The sequence below is a fragment of the Aedes albopictus genome, chromosome 3, assembly GCF_035046485.1.
Source record: "Aedes albopictus strain Foshan chromosome 3, AalbF5, whole genome shotgun sequence".
In the NCBI taxonomy this organism is placed as follows: domain Eukaryota; kingdom Metazoa; phylum Arthropoda; class Insecta; order Diptera; family Culicidae; genus Aedes; species Aedes albopictus.
The window spans coordinates 7604873-7619547 of NC_085138.1; positions in this window are offsets into that span (position 1 = coordinate 7604873).

Genomic DNA, 14675 nt, shown 5'->3' on the forward strand with positions numbered 1-14675 from the left:
AAGATTCAGGAATTCCTCTACCGTTATCTTCGAGGATTATTTCATATGGTCTTAATAAGTCCGTCCAACATTTTCTTCTTGATTTTTCTCCAAGATTTTTTGGATTCCTTCTTTTGTAAAGTATTTAGTTAGAAAGTTCTCGAAGGATTTGGCACTTCCTCCCAGGAAGGAGGAAAAACCATCGTGTATTTTAGGGACATTTGTACAGGAACTCATGGAATCATCTTTTTACGGATATCTCTAATGAATTGTAATATTCATTTAGACGTTTCTTAAAAGATTTCTTGAGAATTTTTTTCCAAGAAATCCTTCAGAAATTTCCTCAAGGAATCTTTTAGCAATTCCTTCAAATCGGAGACGAACCAGCCGCGGGCTGAAAGTCGCGATAATAAAGATATAAAAAACATCCTTCAAAGTTTGTTAGAGGAATTGTTCGAAGAATTTCTTAACAAATTCCATCAAAGATTCCTAGAGGAATTTGTTTGTAAATTTCTAAAATTTATTTTTTCGGAAATTCCTCCAAGAATTCCTAAACGAACTCCTGAATCGATTTCTGTCGAAATTTTATCCAAGAGATCTTCAAAAAAGTTGCTCCAAATGTTTTCTAAGGAATTAATCAATTACTTCAAGATTTTCCCCAAAGGGCTCATACAGAAGGAGTTATTTCGAAAAATCTTTATGGAGTTCCTCTAAAGACTACTTCAAAATTTAGCTTAGGAATACTTTAGGAATTGAGGTTGAACTTGATTGACCACCGGTGGACGCTACTCCAGTAACGCCAAACCAGCTACACTCACAAGGAACCAATGAGATGTCTGCCGGGGACTAACTAAGCAGGCATCTACAGTTTGTTTAGGCAATAATGGCGCCTGCCACGTCAGGTTGCAGGTTGCAAAACTTATAGAAAATACATTCTTGCGGTAAAAGTAGTAAGATATATTTGTTTGCTACAAGTTCTCTGAACAACGTATGCCAATAAAATGATGGCAAAATAAAAAAAAAAATTTCATTTGTAATCCGAAAAACCCTAAAAAGTTGAATTTTTGATAATTTTTTTTATTTGGAACACCCTTATATACGTGTTAAGTTGTATATTTTAACACGGCATCATATTCTCTCATGTTTTGTGATTACACAAGTTTACAAAATAAAACGAAAGTCGTGAACTTCTGTCAACGACCAAAATTTTTGAAGCACAATTTAGCGCTGATTTCGAAACCGACCTTCAAAAAATTTTAAGTAGAACAGTTTTTGAGTTTTAGCTCAATATCGACTTTTACAACTTTTAAAAATATGTAGTTTACTAAAATTCAAATATATTGCGTTTTGTTTAACCAATTTTAAATCTTTTTCCATAAATTAAAAGCTGAATACAATACCATTCGATCATCTGAATACAGGTTTTGCGTCAGATTGATGAAATTCAAGATATTGGCGAGTTTTAGGGACGATCTTCTTAAATTTTAGCAAAATTTCCAAATTTTTTTGAAGAAATGTATTTTTTTCAATAAGAAAAAACTAACTTAAAAATTCTTTCTCGGCGTTTATTTGACATATCATATGTAGGCGAGTTACAGTAAAAATTTCAGATCAATCGGAGCATTGATTACGGAGAATGAGATGTTTGAAGTGAGCGAATTTGCTTAAAAATAGAACAAAAATCGATTTCAAATCATCAACCTTGTATGGAAAGTCGAAAAAATTTCCGCTCTACTGTGATTTTTTTCTTTCGCGTTTTCGAACTCAGGGCATGATTCTACACCAAAAATGATCATCAGCTTACCGAGTTCAAAAATGCTGTAAACTAGTGTTATTAGCTTCTTTGACATCAATGCTGTAGGAATTGAGCAAAAATTATAAAAAAAAAATCAGGGAAGCCAGATACGTCCTAAAACCAGCATTTCGGAGGCAATCACGATGTGTCAACAAACAATCGTGTTGGTCATCAATATCAGTGCTGACGCGATTTAACTTTTTGCGCGCCAAAGCATGATTGCCCCCAAAAAGCTAGTTTTTCGGACACAATAGGCTTTTACGATTTTTAATAACCTTTTCTCAACTGCTACATTGCTCTCGGACGCATAAATGTTACATGTTACAAAAGAAAAACACAAGAAAAACGCATTTGAAATTTCAAAAATAAATTTTGACTATTGTCGCATTTGACTGGCTTCAACGCAATTCAACTATTGAAATATATTTAAATATGTTCATATGTTGACAACATACACACTTATTTCTGAATTGCCTGTTCGGTACTTTTTTGACGAGATTATAACAGCAGTACGATCTCGGTAGTTTCGGTAATCGATTTTACTGAGGTTCAGTAAAACAACTGTCAAAATCGTATGGAAAAGGTAAACAACGCATTTTTGCTGAACGAGCTCGGTGCTCAGCAGTTTTAATCTCGTCAAAAAATTACCGAACTCGGTAATCAAAATTAAGTGTGTATTTCAAAAATACGTATCAAAATATGTCGTTTGACATAAAACCCAGTACACCACAGATCGTAATGGGAAGTGCAATCAAAATCGTATATCTCGCTGTCAGAAATCAAAATCGTAAAAACCGTTGAATCTTGTGATAAAAATGTCAAGTCCAGTTGTATATAAATTGTTGTTGCGTTTTGTTTCGGAGCAATTTTGTTGTGTATAGAGCAAGTCATAAATAGCGCTAATTGAAGTCGTCGCTGTTTGCATACGCTTACAAGTCATATACATATATAATATTTGTAAAGTTTGGGTGGTTTAGAAAGCTTAAGTTTGGCCAAAATTTGTGCTCTGCTCAGATATGGGCTTAGCCTCATAATTTCGGACGTCGTATTACATATCACACGAAGTCGTATTTTATTGTTTCGATCGATTATTTTGCACATCGTAATGATGATTATGACGAATTTCGCGCCAACTCGACCAGTGGTTGGCAACACCCTCTCAGAATCGAAAGAAACTTGGTGGGCATGAAGACTAGGTTTTTATAAGCAACTTTGCATACTTAAATTTTCGAAAATTTTCAAGAGTAACATTTGAAGAGGGCCTAACTTTTTTTCGAAGATTTTTTTAAAATCGATGTAACTCAAAAATGACAAGACCTATAGAAAAGTGTTGTATGGGGGACATTTAGAGAAATGTCCAAGCTTTCATGAAAAAATATTTTAAAAATTCAAAATACATTTTTACACGCTAAAAAATATATTTTTAAAATTAAAAGTCAATTTACAGAAAATGCCCACTTTTTTATGTTTTGACATTTTTTTCCAAGAAAGTCAATATTGTTGCCTAACTTTCCTCCATACATCACAAGATGGGCACTTTTAAGGAAAAAAAGTTTTTCTAACAAAAACTTTTTCATGTTATTTTTTTAGCGTGTTGCGCATTAACTCGTACAGGATGTATCAAGAATCCTTATACCCATTTAATAAGACTCAATGGGCATTACAACTTTGTTTGATTGGGTGCCTTTTTTTTCTTGGCGTTACATCCCAACTGGAATAGAACCTGTTTCTCAGCTTTTGATATCTGAATGCTTAAAACAGCATTCTGTTTGCTGAAATTGTATTATTGTGTGCCTAGAACCAGTGAACTAACATCATTATTAGAAGCGAATGATAAAGAATCGGTTTTATTTCAACAATGGCTAACCACTGATCGATGCAATTTGGAAACTATTACTAAGACTATAGACGAGTTTGTTCCGTATTTTGTAGAAAAAGTTGATAAGCTTATAACTCATGATTTCATTTATAAAGAACAATCCTCATTTTTGTGGGATAAAAAGAATCTCTTAAACAGGGTGAAGTATTAACAATTTGTGACTTTTCAGAAAATTATTCATTTATCATTCAAAATTCAGCTCAAGGTTACCATTGGAATAATTCTCAAGCTACCATTCACCCCTTTAAAGTGTACTACAGAAAAGAAAATAAGTTGGAAAACTTGAGCTTTATAATAATATCTGAAGTACTTACACACGATACAACAGCAGTTCAGTTATTTATATCAAAACTGTTGGATTTCATTAAACAATCGATTGATTTCTCAAAAATTACTTTCATGTCAGATGGAGCAGCAGCTCATTATAAGAACAAAAAAAAATTGCCAGTTTGTGCAGTTTTCGGTCCAATTATGGATTGGAAGCAGAATGGCACTTCTTCGCAACTTCACATGGCAAAGGTCCATGTGACGCTGTTGGAGGTACTCTCAAGCGAATGGCAAAACGAGCAAGTCTTGCTCGAGATTATGGAAACACAATCACAACTCCTCGAGAACTGTATGACTGGGCAGTTAAACAGTCAGATATACATATAACAAAATTGAATTTCTGCTATATTTCAAATGAACAATATGCAAAAATGACGGATGAACTTGAAAAACTATACACATACAGTCACGTAAAAACAATACCTGGTACACAAAAATTTCATTCATTTGTGCCAATTTCTGAAAATCAAATTGAAGCGAAGAAGTTTTCGAATTCAAAAAATAATCCAAAAAAGTTTACTTTGTTTCAAATAGACTAAAGATCTAATATTCAAAAAACGTTACAATGGAATGTATAAAAGAAGGATGTATATATTGTAGAAAAGAAAATAATTGAATACACATATACATATGTACATATTTCATCAATACACAAGCGTTTTCATTGATATAAAACCCTAAAAGCAAATTTGTCTTGAGCCCTTTCCAATATCAAGCACGTTTTCAATGTCAAGCACGTTAAGATATTAAAAAAGTAGTTGAGCCCATTAAGTTTTAATGAATTGTCATTAGGATTCTGGATACATTACTGTACGAGTTAATGCACAACACGCAAAAAAAAAAATAAAATGAAAAAGTTTTTTTAGAAATTTTTTTTCCTTAAAAGTGCCCATCTTGTGATATATGGAGGAAAGTTAGGCAACTATATTGTCTTTCTTGGGAAAAAAAAATCAAAACATAAAAAAAGTGGGCTTTTTCTGTAAATTGACTTTTAATTTTGAAAAGATATTTTTTAGCGTGTAAAACATTTTTTTTTATTTTTTAAATATGTTTTCTTGAATGCTTGGACAATTCCCTAAAAGTCCCCCATACATCACTTTTTTGTACAACTTATCATATTCGAGTTATATTTTTTTGTAAAAAAAAACGGATAATGCGCAACACGCTAAAAAAACTAACATGAAAAAGTTTTTGTTAGAAAAACATTTTTTCCTTAAAAGTGCCCATCTTGTGATGTATGGAGGAAAGTTAGGCAACAATATTGACTTTCTTGGAAAAAAAAAATCAAAACATAAAAAAGTGGGCATTTTCTGTAAATTGACTTTTAATTTTAAAAATATATTTTTTAACGTGTAAAAATGTATTTAGAATTTTTAAAATATTTTTTCATGAAAGCTTGGACAATTCTCTAAATGTCCCCCATACATCACTTTTTTGTACATCTTATCATATTCGAGTTATTTTTTTGTGAAAAAAACGGTTAAAAAACTTTGACTCTTTTTAAATGTTAGTCCAGGTTAATTTTGAAAAAACAAAATATGCAAAGTTGCTTGAAAAGGTAAAGTCTTGAAACCTACAAAATTTCATAACATTCTGAGGGGGTGCTGCCAACCCCGAAGACGAGTTGGTGCGAAATTCGTCTATATGAAATCGCGAAATATCGTCAGAAGGTACCTATATAGCAGTTTTGTGCAGTTTATCCGATTGAATACTTAGGTTCTTATATAGTAATGTATAAAACAAATATACAAATACAATACAAATACAGATCAAAATGTTTACTGTGAAACCTCAAAAATGGCTAAATGTAACATGTAACATTTATACGTCCGACGATAGTACAGCATTGATGTCAAAGAAGCAAACAACCACAAATCATTAAAGAATATGATGCCGTCACAGAGAAACAGACGTCACACTCCGCTCGCTTCCCATCGATCACTGTTTTAACGGTTTATTCAAATATTCGGTAGTAGGTCGATTGACCACTCGCTGCGCTGGCGTCGTTTCTGCTCCTGTTTGACGTTTGCTCACTACCGCCACCTAGTGATGGCCCTGCCAAGCGCAGTACGTTTAGCTTTGGGCGGTTATGTTTTGTAGACGATGTTTTTCAAAGAAATTTGTTCTAAGAGTTACGTCTGTTTCTCTGTGATGCCGTTTTAGAATATCCAACATAATACGTATATTAGTAGGGTGTTATTCCAAAACAAAATCTATCAAAAATTCAACTTTTCATTGTTTTTGGATAACAAATGTGATTATAACATATGTTTGCTTTAATTTTATTGGCATACGTTGTTCGGAAAACTTGTATCAAACAAGTATAAGTATCTTCCTATTTCTGCCGGAAGAATTAAATTTCGACAAGTTTTAGTGTAGGGAAATTGTTCCCTTCGTCGCGGTAGTACCTATTGTTACGGTTGTGGCATTTGGGCACTTTTTCGACTGAAATGTTACCTAAAGGCATTTTAAATAGATGTATTATGCTTCAATTATGAGATTGCACCATTTGTGTGCTTAGGATTTGTTCAAAAACCTGTTTAAAAAATTGTTTCCTTAATATTTTTGCTGCTGTGTTCCTATTGTTGCGATAGTGTTCAAATCACTGTAATAATATCATTTCTATCAGTTTCATCATGCTTCCTATTGGTTGAACGGGATCATCCACGTGTTCCATCAAGCTAGACACAAAACTTGAATCAAGCAAGCTGTGCTATAACCGTCACAGTTTTTCAAGCTCTTGACACGGAAACACAGGTTGTCGCCCAAACAATTGCATTATGATTCATAATGCAACCCAAATGAGTTGCATTATGAATCACAATGCAACTGATTTTTATAGTGAGGAAAAGTAGGACGTAGTGACACTAAAACGGCAAGTATAAAATGGAATATTATATTTGATTTATTTATTAGTTCAATGGATTTGGCTGAAATTCCGACCAGTTACTTCTTTTAGGATGTTAATCAAAATTTGGGGGTGGATTTTAGAATCAGAGAACATTTTTAATATATGGGCAGGCCTAATAAACATACAAAAATACCTACATTGACTTTTGTATGTATTGATTAACAACTTCGCCGAAGACATGAACTATAAATTATTAAACACTATCAAGATTCCAGGGAAATAAATTGCTTTCGTATCGGAAATGAAGTTCATAGATCGTGGTAATCTTTGCAACATCGTTTACGCCACCTAGTGAACCAGTCACAAACTATAATATCCACTATGAACAAGGTGTAGATATGAAGAACATCTTCTCTGAAGAAAGTGTTCTAAAATTCTGGTTAATTCTGGAGATATACACATCAAAAGGAATGTCCTGTTTATTGGACGCTGAGCGGATATGCGTTAATAACTGTGAATGTACTCATAGACCACTAAGCTAAGAAGCAGGCTTTGTCCCACTCCCAGAGAAGACGTTACGCCAAGAAGAAGAAGAAAATGGGCATGATTTTATGTGTTCAAGTGAAATCCAACTGAACCCTCTAATACCCAAATTTTTGATTTTGATCTAAATATCATTTTTCGTCTTCTAAAATCGATTTAAACATGTTTTGGAAGATAATTCTTTTTAATTCTCCATTTTGTGAATTTCGGTTTTCGATTTTTATAATCTTCATTTTCGAACATCCCCATACTTTTAAATTTTTCCTGGAAACCTATTTGGGCGGCGGATTTTTTGAGACGAAAACATTTTGAGATTTGATGATTATTGTTGAAATATTTTATTTTTTATACTGAAAATTTTATTTTCTGTGTAATTTTAAGGAAAATGTGTGTGTATTCGACTCCCTCAAACTATTTTACTATGATAGAATGATTTGGGAAAATTTTAAAATATGGTAATTGTAGCTATTCAATACAAAATATTCAATGACTTCTGAAATGTGACTAAAACATCAATTTTTCAATGATCTTTTCAAAATTTAAATACGGACACCAAACCATTTTAAGATATACATTATTATTATTAATATTTATTAAAGACACTTTACCACTTATGTGGCATTCGTGTCTATTAAGATATACAGAATAGTCCTAAATATCAGCCAAAAATATAAAATAAACAAAAATTACAAAAATGCTCAAACTATACCCCGTCTAAAGGCGGGGTTGGGTATTAGAGCTAGAGGGTTAACATCCCAACAAACCAGAGGTTCCCAAACTTTTTGCTATTGCGGCGCCCTTTGACATTTTCCTAAAATGTCGCGGCGCACCAAAGTTTTCAACCAAGTTTTTTTTTTTTTGACAACTTTCACTTGACAACTTTGTAAGACAAAATCGTGAAACACTTCTCTAATATCATGTTTTCAGAATTCAATATTTGGAAAACTAATCATTTTTTTTAAATTAATTTCTCAAAGATAGTTTAAAAATTTGTAAGATTGCAAAAATCATGTTGATTTCATCAAAGAAGTTTTAAAAATAAAATGAAACTTAGATGTAAAGGTAAAACAAACTACTGAATTTCAACAATTGTGTTGTATTATATTTATTTTACGAAACGGCAACATGTTAGTTTTTAACTATAAGTCATGTCAATTCATCCAAAAATTCTAAAGCGTTTGCAATAATTAAAGAATTCTTATTGACTGAAAATGACTACACAGAACTTGACCAAAGCTTCAACTTTTTGCGGAAATTGCAAAACAACACTTTTATTTATTTTGGAAAATTTCGGCAAACTGGGAAACATGAAGAGATTCTAAAGATCTGCCAAGTCGGATTTGGTTGAATTTATTTTCATAAATTTCAACTTAACCCTTTGGGCCTGGATTGGCAATATATAACCCCATTGATAAAACCGAGCATAACAAACTTATTCGAGTTCAGCGAGGTTGCGGCACTACTGATGAAACAGTCCGGTTCAAAAAGGTCAAAGCTAGCTCTTCACACTACCAGATCGGCAAACCTGCATGCCGCTAAGCTGTTCCAAAGACCTTGTAATTATTCTGAAAAAAAAAAAACGTAAATAATGTTCTTGAAATTAAAAACTTTGGACAAGTTATAGTAAAATCAAAAGCTAAGCTGAAGCATAAGAATACCAAAAACAATTTTAAAAAGTTGAAATTTTAAAATGTGGTTTCAATTGATATGTTTAAAAAGGATCGAAGAGTCATGAAAGATTAAAAAAATGTGAGTGACACAAGTTTTAATAATAAAAAAAATTAAAGGTGTTCCGCAATACAAATAAAGAGTTTGTTTTTTTTTATTTCGTCACAAAACCCAAAATCCTGCGGCGCACCTGGGAAAGGTTCGCGGCGCACCAGGGCGCCGCGGCGCACAGTTTGGGAAGCACTGCAACAAACATTTTCGATTTACAAGAGTGAATGCAATTCAGTGTCATAATTTCTATTTTATACGACTCATTTCAGTGTCATAATGACCAACTTTTCCGTACCGGTTCATAATGTAACTTAAATGAGTTGCATAATGGAAAATAATTGCATAATGTTCATAATTCACTCAAATGAGTTGCATTATGAAAAATTCATTGCATAAAATTTTGTATGGAACTCGTTGCAAAACTCGATTTTTTCAGCACTCTTCGTATTTATCCAACTCGGAGAGCCTCGTTGGATAAATGTACGACTCGTGCTGAAAAAAATCAACTTTTTGCAACTCGTCACATAAATAACTATTATGTGTGATATATATATATATATTTGCGATTTCTCATCACAATTAGTATCATAGTGCGCGTATAACACCCAAGCTGAGATGCGGACTGTTCAGTGCGGACGTCACGTCAGGAAGAAGAACAAGTGCACTGAGACTGAAGCTTCATTGACTGTATCATTAAGATCGGAAAGATTACCCAAATTTCATTCTATGTTATCATCGGATTGGAATCTTAAATAAGTTGCAAAACGGAAGCAAAAATCTTCAATATCCTCTAAAACGCATTATATTCTAACCAACGAAACGCACATAATTATGAAATTATCCTTTAATCTGTTTTCACGCTCCCATATGGTTGCGGCAAGTCCAAGATGTTTCCGAAAAAAAACGCACAATTTTCCATTAAAGCTGACCTAAAATAATGGTTAATCCTTTTACCGGCAAACTCCGAAGAGGAAGTGCGATGCGGAACAATGGCTCCGAAATCGGATTTAGCTCAATTAGAACCCGAAACGGTATCGTCGGGTGACCACACGAGTTTTTCTGAGCGTGAAACCCGCTTCCGATTTGTCTCTCTAGTGGGCAACATATTTTCCGGTTGAGGAGGTTTTCGGGGCTGCTTTTTTGTTCCTCCTTCAAGGAGTAGGTACTTTCATTCACAAAAGGTAGAAGAGGCATATACTTTGTCTCATTGACGAAAATCTGAACAAGAGATTACGGTGGGCGTTCATTGTTGGTTATTTCCTTGTTGGCTCGGTAAGGGCCAAGATGTACTTATGGCTTTATTGTGACAGAAGTTTATTTTTTTCCACAAATGTGTCGTCAGAAACGTGGAAGAAAAAGTAACATATGGCTGTAACTTTCGGATGCAGGAGCTATTGAAAATTCAACAGATCGGAGACGAATGTCTGAGAGAAAAAGTCTCTCTAACAAAAAAAAATGAAGTTTTCCTTTTGAAATGAAATAGTTATTATTAACAAAGCATTTTATTAAGGATATAACATAAGAGAACAGGTTTTTCTTCTTCTTATTGGTGTAACGTCCTTGCAGGGATGAATCTGTTTCTTGCTTTTCTATGCTGTTATGATCACTTTAATATTTGAAAATTCAAGAGATCGGAGACGAATGTCTGAGAGAAAAAGTCTCTCTAACAAAAAAAAATGAAGTTTTCCTTTTGAAATGAAATAGTTATTATTAACAAAGCATTTTATTAAGGATATAACATAAGAGAACAGGTTTTTCTTCTTCTTATTGGTGTAATGTCCTTGCAGGGATGAATCTGTTTCTTGCTTTTCTATGCTGTTATGATCACTTTAATATTTGTTAACTGAGAGTAAACTTTTTTTTCATTTCACTATTGTTTGCATTCATAAATCGATTGTGCAGCGTAAGGGTGTCCGGCCATTTGGCCGAATGCCGTTTGGCCGAACGCCGTTTGGCCGAACTCCATCTGGCCGAAAGGGTCATTTGGCCGAATGCCGTTTGGCCGAATCATGATCAAAAGAATTCAGAAAAAGTGTTTGACATTCTAACTGCCAATATGATCATCAGAAATATTTCCTTCTTTTAATCATAGGCTATTCTTTCTAGTTTTGACATTCAGGGTATAGTTGGCGTTGAAACTGCCTACATTTTATCACAGATTTTTGCTTCTTTGACTCATAGGCTGTTCTTTCAAGTTATACTGAGGCGGGGAACAGTAGTATGGCCACTTGGGAACAACATTCATTTTTCGGCCAAACGGCTTTCGGCCAAATGGCATTCGGCTAAATGACCCTTTCGGCCAAATGGCGTTCGGCCAAACGGCATTCGGCCAAATGACCCGGAACCCAGCGTACACTGAATGGCGGTTGCGGTGAAAATTACTATTCTGAGGGTCAATTTAAATACACAACGCCACTAAATTTGTGCAGACTGAGTTTCGTTTCAATTCAACAGAATTATGTTTTCAATTTTACTATGGACTCGATTTTCAATTAAAATAAAGTTTCTGTCGGCAATTATATTCGAACCAAGAACCTTGACATCACCAGGTTCGCACGCTACCACTCGGCTATCGAACCGGTTGATGTGAGAAGAAATAAAACGCACACAAGAAGCGTTGGTGGGTCGATGATCATGTTTTGCCATGGTAAATTTAAGAACATTTTTATGCTGGTCATTACCGCAAGCCGCCGTTCAGTGTAACTTAGCACAACTACGAACCCCTAGAACTCGATGTAATCCATTGTTGGATTAAGGGCTGTTTGCAGATCAAAAGGAATTTCTCGGCCTATCTTAATGCATGCGAAATTCCTTGCTTGAATCGCCCAAGAAACCATTTTTCTTCGATCGCAGTACGCAGTTGCGGGGAAATGACAATTCAAATGGCTGTCACTGAAGAAAATTTCTGCCAGTACTTATCTGAGAAATACCTCTTGAGATTGCTTCCGGGATTCATTCTGGAGTTTCTTCAGGAGTTCCTTCAAGGAATTCATCTAAGAATTCTTCTAAACAATCGTCCAGGAATTCCTCTAGAGATTCTTCCAAAAGTTCCTCTAGATATTCCTCCAGGAACTTTTTTAGGAGTTCCTCTAGAAATTTTTCCAAGGGGTTTTCTTGAATTGCTCCAGAGATTTCTCCTAGGTTCCCTCAGGAATTCATCCAGGGATTCTCTCAGGAATTCCTCTTGAGATTCTTTCAGGAATTCCTCTAAATATTACTCCAGAAAAACCTCTAGAGATTCCTCCAGGAAGTTCTCTTGAGATTCTTCCTGGAATTCCTACTTCTTCAAGACTTCCTCCAGGAATATTTTCAAGGGTTTTTTCAGGAATTGCTCCAGGGATTCTCTCAGGAATTCCTCCAGAGATTCCTTCAGGAATTCATCTAAATATTACTCCACAAGTGTATCCTTAGATTCCTTCAAAAACTGTTCCATGATTTCCTCCAGGAATTAATCTAAGAATTTCTCCAGGAATTCCCCTAGCGATCCCTACAAGGACTCCTCTAGGAGTTCCTCCTGGAAATCCTCCTGGCAATCCTCCAATTCTTCAGGAATTCCTCTCTCCAGGCGTTCCTCCAGGAATTGCTCTGGAGATACCTCCAGGAATTGCTTCAGAGATTCTTCCAGGAATTCCTACAGTAATTCCTCCAGCAATTCCTCCTAGAATTTATCCAGGAAATCTTCCAGGAACTCCACTAGGAAATCCTTTACGAATTCCTCAAGGGATTTCTTCAGAAATTTCTCCAGTGATTCCTCCAGGAATTTCTTTAAAAAAAACTTGGGGAATCTTCCAAATATTTCTTCAGAAATTCCTCCAGGAGGTTCTCCAGAAGTTACTTCCAGGGATTCCTCCAGTGATTTCTCCAGAAATTTCTGTAAGGATTCCATCAGGAATTGTTCCAGGAATTTGTCCAGATATTTCTCCAGGGATTGCTCAAAGGTATTCCTACAAGAATTCCAAGAATTTCTCCAGGAATTTCTCTAGCGATCTCTCCAAGGATTTCTGTAGACATTTCTCTATTAGGGTAATTTTCCAATTGTTGCACGGCTAAAAAATCGCCAATTGTTGAACACCTCATAAGAATAACATGGAGTGTGCAATAGGCGAGTTTTTAGCCGTGCAACAATTGGAAAATTACCCTAGTTCTTCCAGGAAATCTTCCAGTCATTTCTCAAGGAATTCCTTCAGGCATTCCTCCGATAATTCCTCTAGGCATTCCTTCAGCAATTCGGAAAGTTTCGGAAGTTCTGAGTTGGTGCTATTCAACACCCAAACCGCCTGGAAGCGTGGGAAGTTATCAGGCTGGCTTCATCGACGGCCGGTCAACAACGGACCAGATCTTTACCGTACGGCAAATCCTCCAGAAATGCCGTGAATACCAGGTCCCAACGCATCACCTGTTCATCGACTTCAAAGCGGCATACGACAGTATCGACCGCGCAGAGCTATGGAGAATCATGGACGAAAACGGCTTTCCTGGGAAGCTGACTAAACTGATTAAAGCAACGGTGGACGGTGTGCAAAACTGCTTAAGGGTTTCAGGTGAACTATCCAGTTCTTTTGAATCTCGGCGGGGACTTCGAAAAGGTGACGGACTCTCATGTCTACTCTTCAATATGGCTGTGGAAGGTGTCAGGCGATGAGCCAGGCTCAACAGTCCGGGAACGATTTTCGCAAAATCCGAACAATTTGTGTGCTTTGCGGACGACATGGACATTATTGCCAGAACATTTGGAACGGTGGCAGAGCTGTACACCCGCCTGAAACGCGAAGCAGCAAAGGTCGGACTGGTGGCGAATGCCTCAAAAACAAAGTACATGCTGGTAGGCGGAACCGAACACGACCGGATCCGTCTGGGTAGTAATGTTACGATAGACGGGGATACTTTCGAGGGTGGTGGAGGAATTCGTCTACCTCGGATCCTTACTGACGGCTGACAGTGGCAACAACGTGAGCCGTGAAATTCGGAGGCGCATCATCAGCGGAAGTCGGGCCTACTACGGGCTCCAGAAGAAACTGCGGTCGAAAAAGATTCACCCACGCACCAAATGCATCATGTACAAAACGCTAATAAGACCGGTAATCCTCTACGGGCACGAGACATGGACCATGCTCGAGGAGGACCTGCAAGCACTCGGAGTTTTCGAGCGACGCGTGCTAAGGACGATCTTCGGCGGTGTGCAGGAGAACGGTGTGTGGCGGAGAAGGATGAACCACGAGCTCGCTGCACTTTACGGCGAACCCAGCATCCAGAAGGTGGCCAAAGCCGGAAAGATACGGTCGACAGGGCATGTTTCAAGAATGCCGGACAACAACCCTGCAAAGCTGGTGTTTGCAACTGATCCGGTTGGCACAAGAAGGTGTGGAGCGCAGAGAGCACAATGGGCGGACCAGGTGGAGCGTGACTTGGCGAGCATTGGGCGCTATGTTTCATAACAAATCCGGAAATCAAAACTAAAACAAAAATAGAGTTCTCAAATTTCAATGAGCACTGAAATTACTTCTAATATAGGTTCGTCTGCAGATTCGCTTTTTAACTTAACTTATATTTGAATCGAGCTTGACAGTTTTCTCATGAGTTGT